The sequence below is a fragment of the Urocampus carinirostris genome, chromosome 2 (genome assembly GCF_059441175.1).
Source record: "Urocampus carinirostris isolate Australia breed hairy pipefish chromosome 2, RoL_Ucar_1.0, whole genome shotgun sequence".
Lineage (NCBI taxonomy): Eukaryota > Metazoa > Chordata > Actinopteri > Syngnathiformes > Syngnathidae > Urocampus > Urocampus carinirostris.
The window spans coordinates 57,669,587-57,686,194 of NC_142350.1; the positions used below are offsets into that span (position 1 = coordinate 57,669,587).

Sequence of the window (16,608 nt, forward strand, 5' to 3'; positions counted from 1 at the left end):
TGAAGTTGCCTACGTTGGCTCTTTCTGGCGTCGTGGTGCTTAATGTGGCAACACCACAAAACTGTAGGACATCAGACCGTGTCCATTTTGTCTTTGAAGCCCCCAGATGGAAGCGTGGAGTGTTCATGCTACATTACTCGCTGATTGGGTCACGGCCGCATGAGCGCCTTTCATCATTGGCGGCGATTTGGATACGCACCTTTTTTCGTAACTGCAGCTCAAGACTATTTAAAGTGTCCACTAGTCACTGACTATTGAAACCATTAGTCGAACGTTCGGATAAATATTTTTTCTTAAATTAAGTGGATTTAATTATGTGGCAAAATGATACTTAACACAATAAAGTACATGTTTTATTTAACATATTTGGATTCGTACAAAAATTTGATAAAAAATTACCTTTGTAAAACCAATAGGGCATAGTGCTTGGTCATTAGAGACATAAATCCGTAAATAGACGTCTGTCCAATTTTTCAGGGACAGGCCGATCAATAAAAGAATCAAGTAAACAGTTTTTTTTATCTTTGTAAACCAAGACAAGGCCCATCAGCTGTAGTTGAACAGTAAATAAAACAAAAGGATATGCTTGATTTTGAAGTACATTCAGTGGTCAACTGCGAAGTCTGTAGCAAAAGTAATAAAAGATTCTTAACGGATTTAACAACTGACATTTGACGTTATTACGTGTTAAAAACTGAAGTTTTTTAATTTCAAATATGTTTGGCACGCAGTAAAGATATACATGTGCTACTTCGTGCTTCATGTGCTCAATTTATTGATTTTATTTATAATATTTTAATTTTATTGTTTTTTTTAAGGCAGCACGGCGGCGCTGTTGTTAGCGCCTGTGCGGCACAGTTCTGAGGTCATGAGATCAAACCTCCTGTGTGGAGTTTGCATGTTCTCCCCGTGCTTGCATGAGTGTCTTCCGGGCACTCCGGTTTCCTCCCACATTCCAAAAACATGCACGTAAGGTTAATTGGCGGGTCCGAATTGTCCCTAAGTGTGAATGAGCAAGTGAATTGACTGTCTCTGTGTGCCCTGCGACTGGCTGTCAACCAGTTCAGGTGTCCCCTGCCCACTGCCCGAAGATAGCTGGGATGGGCTCCAGCACTCCCGCGACCCTACTGAGGATAAGCGGTGCAGATGACGGATGGATGGATGGATTGTTTATTTAAGCACTTGAATTTCAATCTACTTTTAAATTAAAAAAAATTTTTGTTTATGGGATGGACTTTGATTATTTGATGATCTGATTAAATCAATAAATACCACGTTGCTACAGTAACTCAGTACTTAAGTAATTTTTTCACAAAGTACTTTTACTCAGGTATTTAGATGACTATTTTTACTTCTACATGAGTAATATTATCCTGCAGTAACACTTTCACTTGAGTAAAATTTTTAGCTACTCTACCCACGTTTGGGAAAATAACATACACATCGAGAGTCATGACAAGTGGACAGTAGAGTTGCGGTCCCGACCTTAAGGTCACTCTTATCCCGCTAGAAGACATGTTCCGAAAACCCAGCAGGGAAGCTCATCCAGCTAGCCGCAAGCCGTTAACAGCGGCGATTCCTCGACCGAGGGAAAAAAAGCCCTTGTAGATAACGTGGAAGAGCACCCCTCGAGTGTGTGCGCTGTTGCTTCTCTTCTGCACGCAGCTGTCCTTACCCGACGTGGTTTGTTGACATTTCTCAGTCACCCACAGGAGCTCTGTAACACCCCGTGGCCCCGACTCCCCCCTTTCTAACCGCAGAGCCTCACCCCTATGAAGTGCCGGTACCGTTTTTTCAAAGCCGAGGCTGGAATCCCACGCGGCTTAACAAAACAAACGGGGAAAAACAGTGGTGTCGGCGCTTATCTTGCAGGTGAAAGCATTTAGAACTGACATCCTCGCCATAGACTGAGAGATGGGAGACTGACAAGTACGACCGCAAGTATCCTTACGGATGAGAGTGAATGTGTTGAAACGTAGCGGACCGTCTGATGGGGGAACTCACAAATCTTCGGTTACTTACATTGACTGAAACCTAGCTGAGAGCATCCCTCAGATGCAATGTTTTCTAAATATACGTTTCATATTAATTTAAAAGGAGCGTACGGAACCAGCCTTCCTGTGCGGAGTTTGCATGTTCTCCCCGTGCTCGTGTGGGGTTTCCTCTGGGCACTCTTCCCACATTCTCAAAATCATGCATGTCAGGTGAATTGGCTAGTCCAAATTGTCCCTTGGTGTGAATGAGCGAGTGAGTTGTTGGGATGGGCTCCAGCACCCCTGCGACCCTACTTGGGATAAGCGGTCTAGATAATGGATGGATGGATGTACGGAATTTGTAACTGTTTTACTCACAGCAGGACTAGGATCCATTGAGCAGTGCTGATCATATAGTATGGAGCTCAAAAAACAAAATCTACGAAATGGCTGAACGTTTTTGTTTTCTACATATATATCCAACATAGTTAGTTTTGATCATAGCACAGTACTGATTTTACTGTCAATAGAGCGCAAAAAGTACAGAGAAAGAATAGAAACTATGTCTATAGATAGCTTTGACGCCACTAAACATGTTGGGTGGTTGAAAGTATTGACTTATTTTACAGGAAATACAATAAACAAAATTATAATTTATGGGTTTTATAAAGCGGAATGAGCAAAAAATGCAGGTTTTTTTAGCTAGTATCTGGCTACTTTTTTTGGTCTTTTTTTAGCTGGGTATCTTCCTACATTTTTAGCTATTTAGCAAGTAATCTACCAGCCTTTTTACATTTTTTTCAATTCTATCAAACTAATATTTTTCTTTTTTACTAGTAACATGATAATTTTTGGCCTTCTTTCTAGCTAGCCATCTTGCTTTCGGTCTGGCTATTTACGTAGATGGCTTTTACTCTTTTAGCCAGTTATCTAGCTCCCTTTTAGTTTTTCACTTGAGTATAAACTTTACATTTCAATATTATCATTGATATAACCATATTTGGCATTTAGATCCTATGTAAACCAAGTTACATATTTAATTTTTCCATATTTTGCTTAAAACATTACCATTCCCACAAAAATATCTTATGTAGCTGATGTTCTATTTTACTCGTTATTTTTTGTTGTTGTTATCAGTTGTCATGGCATGTTTATTCTGATTGGTCCAGGAGGTGCATTTACGATCTCACCTGAATATTTACTGCATATAAACATCGTCATAGTTGTCCTTTCCATGCAAAATTGGGAAATTCATCCAAAAGAACTGTATGGCTATCCTCTTTAGGGTTCATTCTTTGTTGCATGTTACTCTGGGTCACGCTGCTATGTTATCAGCATCCTTCCATTGGGGGTTTCATGGATCAGTTTCCAATAAGTGCTCCTAGTTGGAGGGTTATTTTCCAAGCTGTTACTCGCAAAGGCTTGGAATGTGCATCACAACCTCAATTTTTTATTTTTGAGTGGCAGAGAACTTGATTGAAGAACGGTTTCGACTAAACCCTTCAAAACCAGACAAGAGCGTCTCCGCATGACTTTTATAAGAGGTGGAGTCCCTTTGGGCTCTCGTGGGATTGGCGTCCATGCCAGCGCAACCGCAACCTGGCAGTTTGAGGTCTTCTGTGTTGTTTAAAGGGTCCGTGGAATGTGGAACAAATCTGTTCAGCTTTATCGGCCTGGATGCGCTCCCCATTGGCTGGGCTTTAGAGCCAGGGGCCTGCGCGGGAGCTTACAGAATTTCACATGGAGGCCACAAACAGAGGCACATCCTGTTTGAAGCTAAACGTCTGTCCTGTTCGGTTCCTGGCGTCTCTTTTTTCATTGAATGAGGTGTGTGTGCCCCAGAGTGTGTTGTGTGTCTTCTCTACCGTGTTTTTGTACATTCCTCCGGAAAACATTCAAACCTATTGTTTGAGTAGTCAACCTGTCGAGCAAGCCTACAAATCTTCATAGATGAGATGAAACCAGTTTTTTATGGTAATCCTCTTTGAATATTTTTATGGATAGTCAACAAAAGAGCAATATTCTTAAAAAATAAATAAAAAAGAATCAAGTAATTTGTGCTTAATTGAGATTTACATGATCAAAATACAATTGTACAGTTAACCAAAACACCCAAATTTGAGTGAATATACTAAACAAAAAAAAGTTTTTCAGTCTTAATCCACAATATTTGAACTGCAACGCAGTGAGGGAATATTGTTTTGCAGTCTACCCCTTCATACTCATTGCTTGCCCTGGCTTATTTGCATATTTATGTATTTTTTCTCAATATTTTAACAGAATTACTGTCATTGATGGCCATAAGGTTTGAAGAATTTCGACTTTTATTGTCCCTAAACACGTCAGTAGCATTGGGAGCACTGCTGAAGACAGAAAAACCTTGTGTAGAGTCATTAACACAGCCCAGAAAATTATTTGTTGCTCCCTACCATTAGCAGAGCCAACAACATTATAAAGGACTACTCTCACCCCGATCAGCACTTCTTTTAACTGATTCCCCTGGTAGGCGCTACAGGTCCCTTACAACAAAAACTACCAGACCTAATAACAGTTTCTTCCCCAGGGCCATCATCACCCTAAACAAGTGCACAAGACAGCGAAAATATATATATATATATCCTGCCTTTGTGTAGAAAAATAGGTATTCTTGTTTCTCGACTTATTTAGGAATGATGCTAAATGTTGTTTTTCTATTGCACTGGTGTTCTGATGCACTTACAACTTAGGCCAGCCTCCAAGCACTACAGTGTAAATATTTTTATTTTATTTTACTTATCTTACCATTTTTAAAATCCGTTTTTCTCCTGTGTCATGTTAAAATGAAATAATTATCAATGACAATAAACTTAACTCATTATCTGTCTATGATGACTATGGACTTCAGTGATTTTTGAGGAGTGTACTTTAGTCATATGTTTCCGTACTGCTACATTTAATTGTCTCTGTTACTCGGTCAAAGTAGATCTGTGATTTCCAACGCCTGTTTAACAGCTGAGAAAAGGTCTTCCATTACATCATGATGCTATCAACGCTGACTTTAATGAAGGAGAGCTGATTACGGCATCGTTGACAAATGCCCAGTGGCCAGCTAACAGCGATAATCTTGCTTTATACTCTCAGGCAGGTCAAATCAAAGTAAGAGGATAATCAGGTTCAGGAAAAGGAGGGAATGGAAGGGTGGTATTAGAAGATCTCACTTGTAGAGGAGCAGGTGACTTTTAGTGGTTTACTGTAGGTGCACTTATGTCAATGGATAAGCATTCCCTCCAAAAGCTCCCCCTGCCCAACCCCTCTACAACTCGCAGCTGTTGTTATACAAGGCCCGAAGAGGCTTCACCCCCTGTGATTCATGTCCTGCCAAAGGAGAGGTTCTGCCTCCTGTTTGACCTCAAACAAGAGTCCTGCCAGAGTTATATCTCGGCCACATGGAGCCCGTCCAGATGACAGCACGGTGCTGTCTTCTCATCTCGATGCCATTGGGGAAAAGACATGTCACGGCAAACCGATGCATTGATAAAATTCCCCATTAAATACCCGTCTGTTTCAAATTCCAGAACTGACCTGACAATGGTGCATGTTGACTGACACTTCAAAGCGATTCAAGCGCACTCCTCACCATGCATTCCTGTTTATTTTAATACGGCGGTGTCTGAGGTCTACAGAACTAACAAAGCTCAAAGCGTTGTCGTGTATTATGTCGGACAATGTAGCTTGTAAGATCTGAGTTCTGTGAAAATCAAAGGAGGGAATTTGCATTAAAATCTATGGGGAACATTTGGGTAAATTTAATACGATATCCATGACAGTAGGTGTCAGTGGGGGTTGTCATTGTCAGTTTGCAAGGATTAAACTCTGATTACGGATCCCATAACCTCCTGGGTCGTCGGTGCACAACTAGGGACACAACTCAGGACAGCTTGCTCCACTGCTGTCGGTTTGGGTTGTTGCAAAATTGGCACCATTCCATTCCTTGATGTTAGCGGCCCAGTTCTTCTGTTTTCCTCTGCTCCTGCCCCCTTGGACTGTAACCTGTAGAATGATCTTGGCGAGTCCTGATGATCTTGTGACGTGACCAGATCACTGAAGTTCTCGTCTCACGCACAGTTGACAACAATTCTTAGGTCCACTATAGCTTCTGATGGTGTTGTGCACCGTTTGTTTTGTCACATGAGCTATGTAGCTGATGCCTAGAAGTTTCCTGTATCATCACATGTCCATGGCCTAGATTTTCGTTTCCAGCTTTGTGAGAGTCTATGTCTCGCAAGTGTTGAGGAAGATGGAAGTAACCGGCGCATGCATGAGTCTGATCTTTGATTTCACTGCAATGTCCTTTTCTCTCCAAATGGGTTTAAGTCTGGCAATTGCAGCCATGGTTTGAGCTATTCTTGCCATGATTTCTGGTTAAAATTTCACTGATACCTAAACGGCATGGGTTGTCGGAGCCCACTTCCAGTGGTGTGTCCTGAGCAAGTACGCCCCGGTGGCGTCCATCCCTCTAGAGGCCTTTTTTTGGTAGGGGTTTGCTCCTCAAGATGAAAGAAGTGGTACTGGTTTCCATGGATACCAGTAGCAGGAGAAGCCTTCTTATCTGACTCAGATAAAGCACCTTCATCATCTGGTTTCCATTGTTGTTAGTTTTAAGCGTCCTCCCACCCACAAAAGATAGTGGGTGGTTGGGTGGATCCCTTAATCACTAGCGTCGTAGAGCCACCATTTCCTGTGGTCTGTGTTGGGCAAGTACAGCCTGGTGGTCCCCATTCCTCTCCAGGCCAACAAATGTTTCCACCCAGTTTTGAACCGGGGACCTTCACCAGATCCTTAATTACTGGTGATAAACTTTTGTTCCAAAAAATGAGTATCACATCGTACAATATGCATTGCAAATGTTGTGGCTTTCACATTTTTGATTTTGTGGCAACGACGTTATGTCATTTGAATTTTGTGACAATCGAAGCCATCAAACAGATACAAATCCGTATTTTGTTGAGTAGGGGAGGGGGAAGTGGTGCCATGAGCTTGACACAGATACCGCAGTTAAGCTTTTAACCAGTAGGGGCAGTTGCAATCAAAAAGTGTTAACCTCTGAAATATCCCTGTTAAATTGGCGAGCCAAACTCTCCTACCTGACGTTCCCTACCAGGAATTAATTGAGTTCAAAGGATTCAAATGGCATCTTGTGTCACAATATTTCAGAAACTCTTACATTATTTTACAATATTCTGACTTCAGTTTTCCCAGAACGCGTTGGTGTAAACTTAGCTAGCAATGTCCAAGATACCGGGATCTGCATTTTTCAACAAATGTTAAATTGACAATACAATGATTGACTAGATTAATAGAACATTTTTTTGTAATTGTTTATTGGTGCCTAGTGTCTTGATATTAAAATTCTGCTCAATTATTTTGTAAGTCAATGTCCCTTCTTTACAGAATTCCGAAAATTCTATAAATGTTGTTTTCTTATTGACTCTCAATGGGTTGGGCCAGTAAGCTGAACTAAGGTTCTGAGAAATTGTATTACTTGGAAATATTTCTAAAAAATAACCAGTCACTGTTGAATTTCTTTTGATCTTCGAGTTTCCAATGAGACAAATCCACTTGAAATCTAAACATGTAACCCAGAATGGATTGCGTTGAAACTTGGAGGTTTAACACAATTGTCATTCCATACCAGCTGAGGCCAGCTTTCTATGTTGACTCACCACCATAATTACCCCGGCTCGGCCTGCGGACTGAAACCTTGGTGAACCACATAGAATAAAAACTCACATGTCCGCCCTCCATTCATTGTTCTTTTCCCGTCCTGCAAGAGCGTTTTTCAACCCGTTCTCCCGTCTTCTCTTTTGCTGGTTCTCTTGGTTTTAAAGACTTACATCTGGTTTTGAGTCAAGGCCAGGTTGGTTTCTCTCAGAATGGAGGTCTTTTCTTCTTCCGCGGCCTTTCGAGCTCTCAAGTTTCACCGTGCGGTGATGACTGCGGCAAATGTTTACAAAGTGGTGTTCCTTTCTTTACACCGACAACGCCGGAGCCGTGTTTCCGTTCGCAATTAGCCCCCCCCTTCGATCGCACGCGGTTAATAGTGCACCAAAAGGCTTCAAGGATTTCCCTTGGCGCCTTCCTGATGGTGTCAGGTGACGTAGAGTATGTGTCACCTTAGACACTTTTGAGGAAATGGCTGAAATCTTGTTTGGACAAGGAAAGAAGAGCTGCTCTGTACAAGTTGTGTAGATCCTAATTGCACAATTTCAAAAAGCAGGGCAGACTGGAAAATATGAGGAAGCCTTTTGAAGATTTTCATTTTCTGAAGCAATGCATACAGTATGTTTGGATACACGTACACGCTGCTGTAATTCATACCCTGAGGCCAAAGGATTTATTGAAGCATTTTTTTTTGTGGAAGCATCATCTTTTTTGAAGATTTTCAAAACAAGCACGTAGTACCTTTTGAAGTCGGACTATATGCATGTGCGTGTCTTCAATCTGAGTGAGATGACTAGGGGGTGGATAAGAACAATGGTGTGTACTGTTTTTCAGTGAGACACGGTGGAGAGGGGGTGGGATGCCTTATGTCACCTGGTTGGGAGCTAAGATCGCTCCCCCCCAGTTTCCTTACCCCACATTAAAGTCTTGTAGTCGAAGCCGAAGCGTGAGTAAACATCAAACACTTCCAAGATCTGTCTTATGTCACAGCGCAGCACATGATTCGACAGCATTATCAGTGCATATACTTGTTATTGTGATTTGAGTCTTGCTGCACATCATCTTTCTTTCACTTCCTTAAAATATGCATGGGCCTGAGCTTCCTTGTGGGGAAAAAGGAAACCCCTGGCTAGAACTCTGTAATTTAATGCAAAAATTAAATCCTTTTTTTTTTTTAAATTCAGCCAAAACGTTCAAAATGTGAATCTTTATCTTCGTCTTAGATCAGAGGTGTCAAACTCATTTAGCTCGGGGGACACATGATACAAAAACATTCTCACAGGAGTCGAACAAGTTAATTAATGGCATAGCTGGAGCGCTATGGGTCTCTTTAGAGGCTCACAATTAAATTATGATTCAAGGATGTAAGATTTGACTAAAGAAAACGGTTTGTTTTTGTTTTACATGTTAACCTGCATTTTGGAATTTGGCTGTTAGATTTCAAATCTATTTCAAAAAGTAGATCAAGCGACTTTGAACTTCTGCAAAGACACCCAGGTGCTATTTTCTTTTTTAAAGTTCTTTGTATTACGTTAAACAGCGCATCCGTGACTTTTATTTTAAGTGAAATAACAATTGCATGGGTTGCAGTGATGTTCTCTGGTTGATCAATGGTAGTCAGCGCTGTGTTTTTTTGCGAGTGATGCCTGGCTTTGGCGACATCCAGTGGACAAATTTAAAACTGCAAGTGATTGTTTGACAAGATACAACAAATTTTTTCTCTTGTACTTCTCTGAGCATTGTCTCACGGGCCACGTAAAAAGATGAGGTGGACCCCAACATTGACACGTATCTTTTATAATCAATTGTTTTGTTTGGTAAATGCAGGGTTCTTACTGGTGCTTGAATCCTTGAAATTGCTTGAATTTTAATGTTGTGTTTCCAAGGATTGAAAAGTGGTTACTTTTTAGGCAAAGTATGCTTGAAATCCTTCCCAGGTTTCTCAAAGAGTCTGCTTAAAATATCAGTGGTCTCTGGTGGCTTCACTTTACCATTGCATTTCTTCTTCCCTCATGGTTAATGACAGCTGGCATTAGTTTGTATGGCATTATCCTATTAAGCTTCATCACCCCCTATGGATTGTTCCCAAGAGGACAGGTTTATGCTACACCTAAACCAGACACTTTGAAATATGTATTAGCGCAAGGAATTACGGATAAATTATGGACATTTGATATGGGCCATGCAAAAAATCAATTTATTAGTTCCAAGTGTTAAATTCTAATGGGAAGAACTTACTGCAACAGAAAATGTAAGCTATATTTTTCAGTCATTTCATATAGAGGGAGATTTGTCTCAAAAACAAATATATTTGCGATTTACTCAAGATCGAAATATCATATGAATTGAAAATTGCACGCGCAAGATTAGAATGGGCGTATGTAAATCGCGATATATTTGTGGCTTTGCAAAATACATGATTCACACTTTGACCGCCAGATGGCTGTGGATCTAACGGGTGCGACCCATAGTCACATGCTCTTAAGGGCCCGGTCACACAGCCGTTTGCGTCTGTATCGCGGCTGAATCACGGGCAGAAATTTCTGCCCGTGAAGCAGACGCTGTTGCCCGCGGTGGTAAATGCGCAAAATTGGCCAACCCGCTGTTCATCCGTGGTATGCCCGCGAAACAGACGCCAGCGGCTGTTCCGCTTCCTCATCGCGTCAGTTCCACGTCCTTTCCGCGTGTGGACCACGGGTATAAAAGCTGCCGAGCCGGGCTGTAGAAATCATAACCGCTCAAGACACAGTCCCGTGAAGATCAAGATTTCAAACTATGGCACCGAAGAAGAAGCTAATATGTTATTATTGTAATAGTTTTTCATTTTTATTTTATTATCTTGTTATGAAATGAATATAAATGTCAAGAAATAAAAATGGATTAAGACGAGGTCACTACGGTGACGGGGATCCATGTTCACCCCTTGACGTCTCGAGCACAACTGACGTGTGCTCGGCAAATCGCGCTGAATATACGCGGAGAAAGGCGTTTGACCGTCACACGCGTTACACACGCTAATTCACGTGATAACGCCGCGATACAGGCGCAGAACAAACGTGCTATGACCTTGCTCCACCCGCGATTACCCGCTAAAATTCCGCGTCCTACCCGCGTGTAACCACGCCCTGGCCGCGGCCGTAGCACGTCGTTCCGCGTCTGTACCGCATCATATCCGCGTGTGTACCACGCGTGCCGCCCGCGGTTACTCGTGGTCTAAAGTTTTGAGCAGCGCAAAACTTTTTCGCGCGGCCAACCGCGTGTGAATTTCTTGCCGCGTGTAAAGCACGGCTGTATCTCGTCTGTATCGCGACTTGAAACATACATTGGACCCAGATGTCAACACTGATGCTATATCTCAAGTTGCACCAAAAGTTTATATTAGAACCGGCCCCCTTAAAAAACAATAGACGAAATATTTTGCCTTCATTCCTCTTCGAATCAAAAAGGTTCCAGACCCTGGCTTTTACTTAAACTCATTTGCGTAGCTCCACTGAGCATCTTGCGATCTGATAGAGTAAGAATGGTGTCGGCGAGATGCCAGGAGGCGCTTAATTACACATGTGGCTTGCAGATTTGGAGGCCAACACCGTGGGCGATGGAGATTGAGATGCCATGTGTTTAAATGTTAAACTGCAGACTGCGGTCAGACGCGGTCTGCTCTCTCATTAGCCCGTTCGGCGCATGTAATGAGGAGGCGCCGGCGTTCAATTCTCTGCAAAAGCCATGTGTTCTGCCTCAATCAGCGTAATGTCAAAATCTCCCCGAACTTCGGTTTTTATTGGGGGATGTCGTCCTTGTCTTCTGTTTGGTGACAATCCTTTCTCTCGCGAGCAAGCGCTCAACGCATTGCTTTGTCTATCAAAGGATGAGACGACGTTTTGATGTTGCTTTGAGCTGCAGAACAACTCAATTTCTTTGTCAGATTCTGTCCTTTGTAAGGGTGTTCGTTTATCCAACAGAGATGGGGTAAAACGTTCGGTCTCTTTTGCAGATTACTTCAAGAATAGTCGTGAATTTGTAAAAAGACTAAGTAGTAATTTGAGAAGTTTGGGTGCGTTACTGAAAAACAGTAATTACAGTTACTAGTTACTTCATCTACAAAATAGTTCTATCAACCATAATAATACTGCCACCCAAAAGTAGCACGTTCCTCTCAAAGTGACTCTTTAGTTACAAATTACATCATAGAAGCTGAGCCCCTAAAACTGCTTTAAAATAGCCAAGTAGGAAAAAAAAAAAGAAGAAAACATGTACACCAACCTGTGAAAGCAGTTAACCATTTATATTTTATGTGCAATCTTTGGCGCTTGTCCGAGACACTCCATATCTATTTTGCCTCTGGGCTTCAAACCACTCAAAGATCTTCTTCTTCATCTCTGGGTACTGTCCCAAAACAATTTTTTCTTCAAGGCATTGCGTGTTGCAAAAAAAACAAAACAAAAAAACCCACCAACATTTAGCACACTTTTACCATAAATTATGTGCTCATGTTTTTCCCATTAATATTGTTGTTCCTGTATGAGCCACACACCCTCCCCATGCGCTGCCTACCATATGCTACTGGTGACACACAACCAAATATGCACATATAATTGATTTCAGTATTTTATATTTAATTTTTTTTAATTTGGCTTGGATGTGAGTAAATAGGTTATGGAGAATATCTCCATTAGGAGAATTTCAGTGCTCTCGTACCTTTGTGCTTGAGAGCCACCGTATGTAGATAAAAACACAACCATCCTTCCTTAAATATTTACTAAAAGTAGCTCACAGCTTGAAAAATGTTGGAGAGCCCTGTTCTAGTCCATCACTAACTTGTGCCAACAGTCAAAGTTTCAATAAGTACTTAGTCGAACAAATGTAAGAAAAAAAAAAATCAGATTTATTCTTGTAATATCATAAAACTGTTCTCTATTCATTAAACTGTTTGCTGCTGTCCCTTATTCTTTTATCTGAGAAGTTTTCTTCATTGTCTTACAGTTTGTTGATTGTCTTTGTTACATATCTGGTTATGTCTCTTTTTGTAGTTTCAACTTTTCGGTTATTTTCACCTCTCTGGATTTATGCCACTAGGACGATTTTGATTCTACATTCAGTGGAGAAAAAATAATTTAGCATGCATACTACTGCATTTGATTATGCAATATATAAAAAAAAACATCAATGGATACAAACGCTGCCTTACTTACGAACAAGATAGGTTCCGTACGATCGCTCGTAAGTTGAATTTGTCCGTAAGTTGCTTCAGTACTATATTTTTTTATGTATAAGGTTTATACAAGTATGTTTAAGGTTTGTATATGTAAACTGGATTGTTTTGAAACTGAAAAATAAACGTTTCATAGAATAATATGCTCCATAAAGATATATAAAGTTAACTTACTTTTGGTAGATAAGCTTCAAGAGCGCCTCCTCCGTGTTAGAGAGTGTCCGAAAAAAAGCGATCCAACCATTTTCTCAACCGCATCAAACTTTGTTATTCCACTTTTGTTTGAAAAAAAAAAACGGCTCGCCTGTTCTATTCACTTTACACCAACCATATTGAATGGATGCACGAGATCTTAAACAATAATAATGTTCTTAGCGCGCTGGACATACAGTATAATATGGTTACACACAAACTAGGAAGAGGAAGTGTATTTCTTCTTCAGGGTGGATGCTAGGTGACCTCTTACAGCGCCACACACCGGTAGTAGTGGACAGAAACGCTACAGTAATGTCCTGTACTCGAAAAAAGGTGCACACAATACAAAATACAACTTACAGCAATGTCTGGATATTTTCGACATCCCAAAAAATGTTCATATCTACCATTTAAAAGTCATTTTTAAAAGTTAAAAGGTCGTAAGTATGGGAGCGTCTGTAGTTCAACCCTTTAAAAAACTGTGTATATGCTAGTACCAGTGTATAACAAGATGGATTTCACCAAATAATGTAATAAGTAGATTCACTTTGTGTTGATTTTTATTTCGCTGTACACTACTGTATGTAATATATATATATTTATGAATATGAAGAAAATTGATTTAAAAATAAATCTCAAAGTATGAAATTATCCAATTGCCCTGAAGCCGAGATTCCGTTATTTCTTTTATTGTTTGTGTGTAATTTACACACCCGTTATAGCTGCAAAAACATCTCAAAATGCTGCGTATTACTGTCACTTTGTGAAGAAATATTACAGCTAACGCTCCCAAACTGTCTTTTGAATAACATTTGTCAGCATGTTTGAGGTTTTATAATTATTTTGAATGAGTGGCTCTGCTGGACGTTTTGTCATGTTTTGTGTTTCCTAGTGTTTCTGGCATGTTGTGTTTTGTTGTGTCCAACCTCTGTCTAGTTGATTCTGTCCCTAGTGTTGGCCAATCGGGGTCCTCAACATTGTGTCGTGTGTGTTATTATTTTGTCAGGGAGTGTGTATTTAGTTCTTTAGTTTTCATTTTGTATCTCTCCAGTTATTGCTACGTGATTAGCGGTCTGTCTCTTTGTGCCCTGCGACTGGCTGGCAACCAGTTCAGGGTGTCCCCTGCCCACTGCCCGAAGATAGCTAAGATGGGCTCCAGCACCCCCGTGACCCTACTGAGGATAAGCGGTGCAGATAATGGATGGATGGGTGGATGATTAATTTCTTCGCACTGTGAGAGACTACAGAGGATTACACATTGAGGGCCCTGGACGACTATAAATGTAAAACCTGAAAATTCTCCTTTGCCACTTGTTGTTCAGTTGATCTTATGTTTAGTAGGTAGGGTGTGTACAGTATTCAGTGAAGAAAGAGTTGTCTGGGTCTAAGGAAGCAGTATCTTCTCCATTTCTTAGAAATGAACAGTAGTTAGCAATAGGACTGTCCTTCGTTTGTTAAGAAAATCACACCCTCTTCTTGTATCTGGTTCCCTCCCCCACATCAGTTCTTTTTATCTTCCCTTTCCTTCTATATTTCAACCGTCCATCCATTAACTGCGGCACTTGTCCTAACGAGTCGCGGGGATGCCAGAGCCCACCCCGGTCACATTCGGGCAGTGGGCACCCTGAACTGGGCTAGCCCGTTGCAGGGGACACAGAGACAACTCACTCACTCATTCACACCCAGGGACAATTTGGACCAGCCAATTAATCTGACATGTATTTTTCTGGGAAAGTGGGAGGAAACTGGAGTATCTGCAGGCACGGGGAGAACATGCAAACTCCACACGGTGAGGCTGCAGTAGCTGAAATTGAATCTTTGGACCCCCGCACTGTGGGGCTGCGCGCTAACCAAACAGCCGCCGTGCCGCCTATTCCTATTTCCTGAACCTCCCCCAACTCCCAATCCTTAGTTGGTTTCTCCTCAAAACTCTCCTGTGGCCAATTTACATCCAAACCTTGACCCTGAGACGCGATTTCTCGACTGACCTCCCTCTTCTTCTCCACCCCTCTTATCAACGGTGAAGGTCAGGTCTAGATTAAAGGCTGAAGGACTGGTCCTGTGAAGTGGGGAGTATCAGGGTCTTGGAGATTGTTAAAAAGAACCTCAAGCCCTGCTGTTGTCATTACGGGGAGAAAGAGAGGAAGGGGAGGAAGATGGAGGAGGGGGGTCCTTCACCTAAACGCATGCAGATGTTGAACCTTGCATGCGGTACATGCAGTTCTTTTGTTTTTCGACAATCGATCTGGTTTTTATTCCCCTCCCTGCAACGGGCCTCCTCGAGTCAATAGCCGCTCTTCGGGTTTCAAAGCGCCAAGGAACAAACATGACGTGAACAAGATGAATCATTTGTTGTTTGAATTCTTGCGGCTTGTGCTGCTTTTAATTGTCATTGTTTCCACCATCCTGGCGATATTAAAGCGTGTGTGCTTGTGTGTGTTAACACATGTGGAGTGTTCTGTTCTCTTTTATGCAGGAGGTGGATTATTCCCATATGATTGCATTCCCTTGCTGCGCCTCCTCCATTACTTTGTCTTGTGCCTGACTAGTTGTAGCAACAAAATAGTCAAACAACCAAACGTCCATCTGGCTACTATCCATTGTTCTAAACAGTGTTGGGCGTGTTACTGAAAAAAAGTAATTATTTACAGTTACTCGTTACTTCAGTACTTCAAGTAATTGCGTTACCTCTAAGATTAGCTACACCCAAACTTTTATGTAACTCTAAAAGTAATTCACTAATTACAAACTACTGTATATAGCACATTGAAGCTGGCCCCTTAAAACTGCCTAAAAATGGCAACATAATAAAAGAAACAGAAGAAAACTTGTTCACCAACCCGCTGAACCCGAGAAACCTTTATATTACTTGGTTTGTGCAATCTTGAGCTCGAACACTAGCAGAGACACTCCATATCCATATTTTGCTTATGTGTTCTGGGGAATATTTTTTCTCCAGGCACGGTGTATTGGAAAAATCATTTCACAAATGCGATCGTAAATTCTGTTCTCACATTTGCCTCATTGATTTCGCTGTTCCTGTATAAGCCTCGCCTCCTCCTCATGCACTTTATACCGTCCGCTACTGGTGACACACAACCCAATATGCTCATATAAACTGACTCGTTAATTTCACTCTTTTATAGTTTTAAAATCGGTTTGAATGTGAGTGTATACAGTAGATAGAATATCAGCTAGGAAAAAATACAGTCCTTCATACTGTGCTTGAGATGTGCCACCGTAACTGTATTCATTTGTATTATGCAGGTAGATATAGACACACCCACCCCTCAGATAACTGGCACAATGAGGGTTTTATGTTACTTCGTGAGTGAAGGAGGAATCAACAAACAACAGATAACAATGTGCTTTATGAGCTGCTTTTAAAAATTAGCAGAGTAACCCACCATGTTGTAACAACAGTTTTCATGATGTTACATTACTCATTACCTGGAAAAGCAATTGCGTTCCAGTAACCCGTTACTCCCAAACGTGTTCTAGATAACACCTTCACTTTGAATGAGCAACCAA

At 41.3% G+C, this 16,608-nt stretch overlaps 1 protein-coding gene across 3 annotated transcripts in view; it reads left to right on the forward strand.

The window, feature by feature from the left end:
* nkd2b (NKD inhibitor of WNT signaling pathway 2b) overlaps positions 1–16,608 on the forward strand; it is a 59,684-nt gene that overhangs the window by 33,136 nt on the left and 9,940 nt on the right. The gene's annotated exons all lie outside the window — the stretch shown is intronic.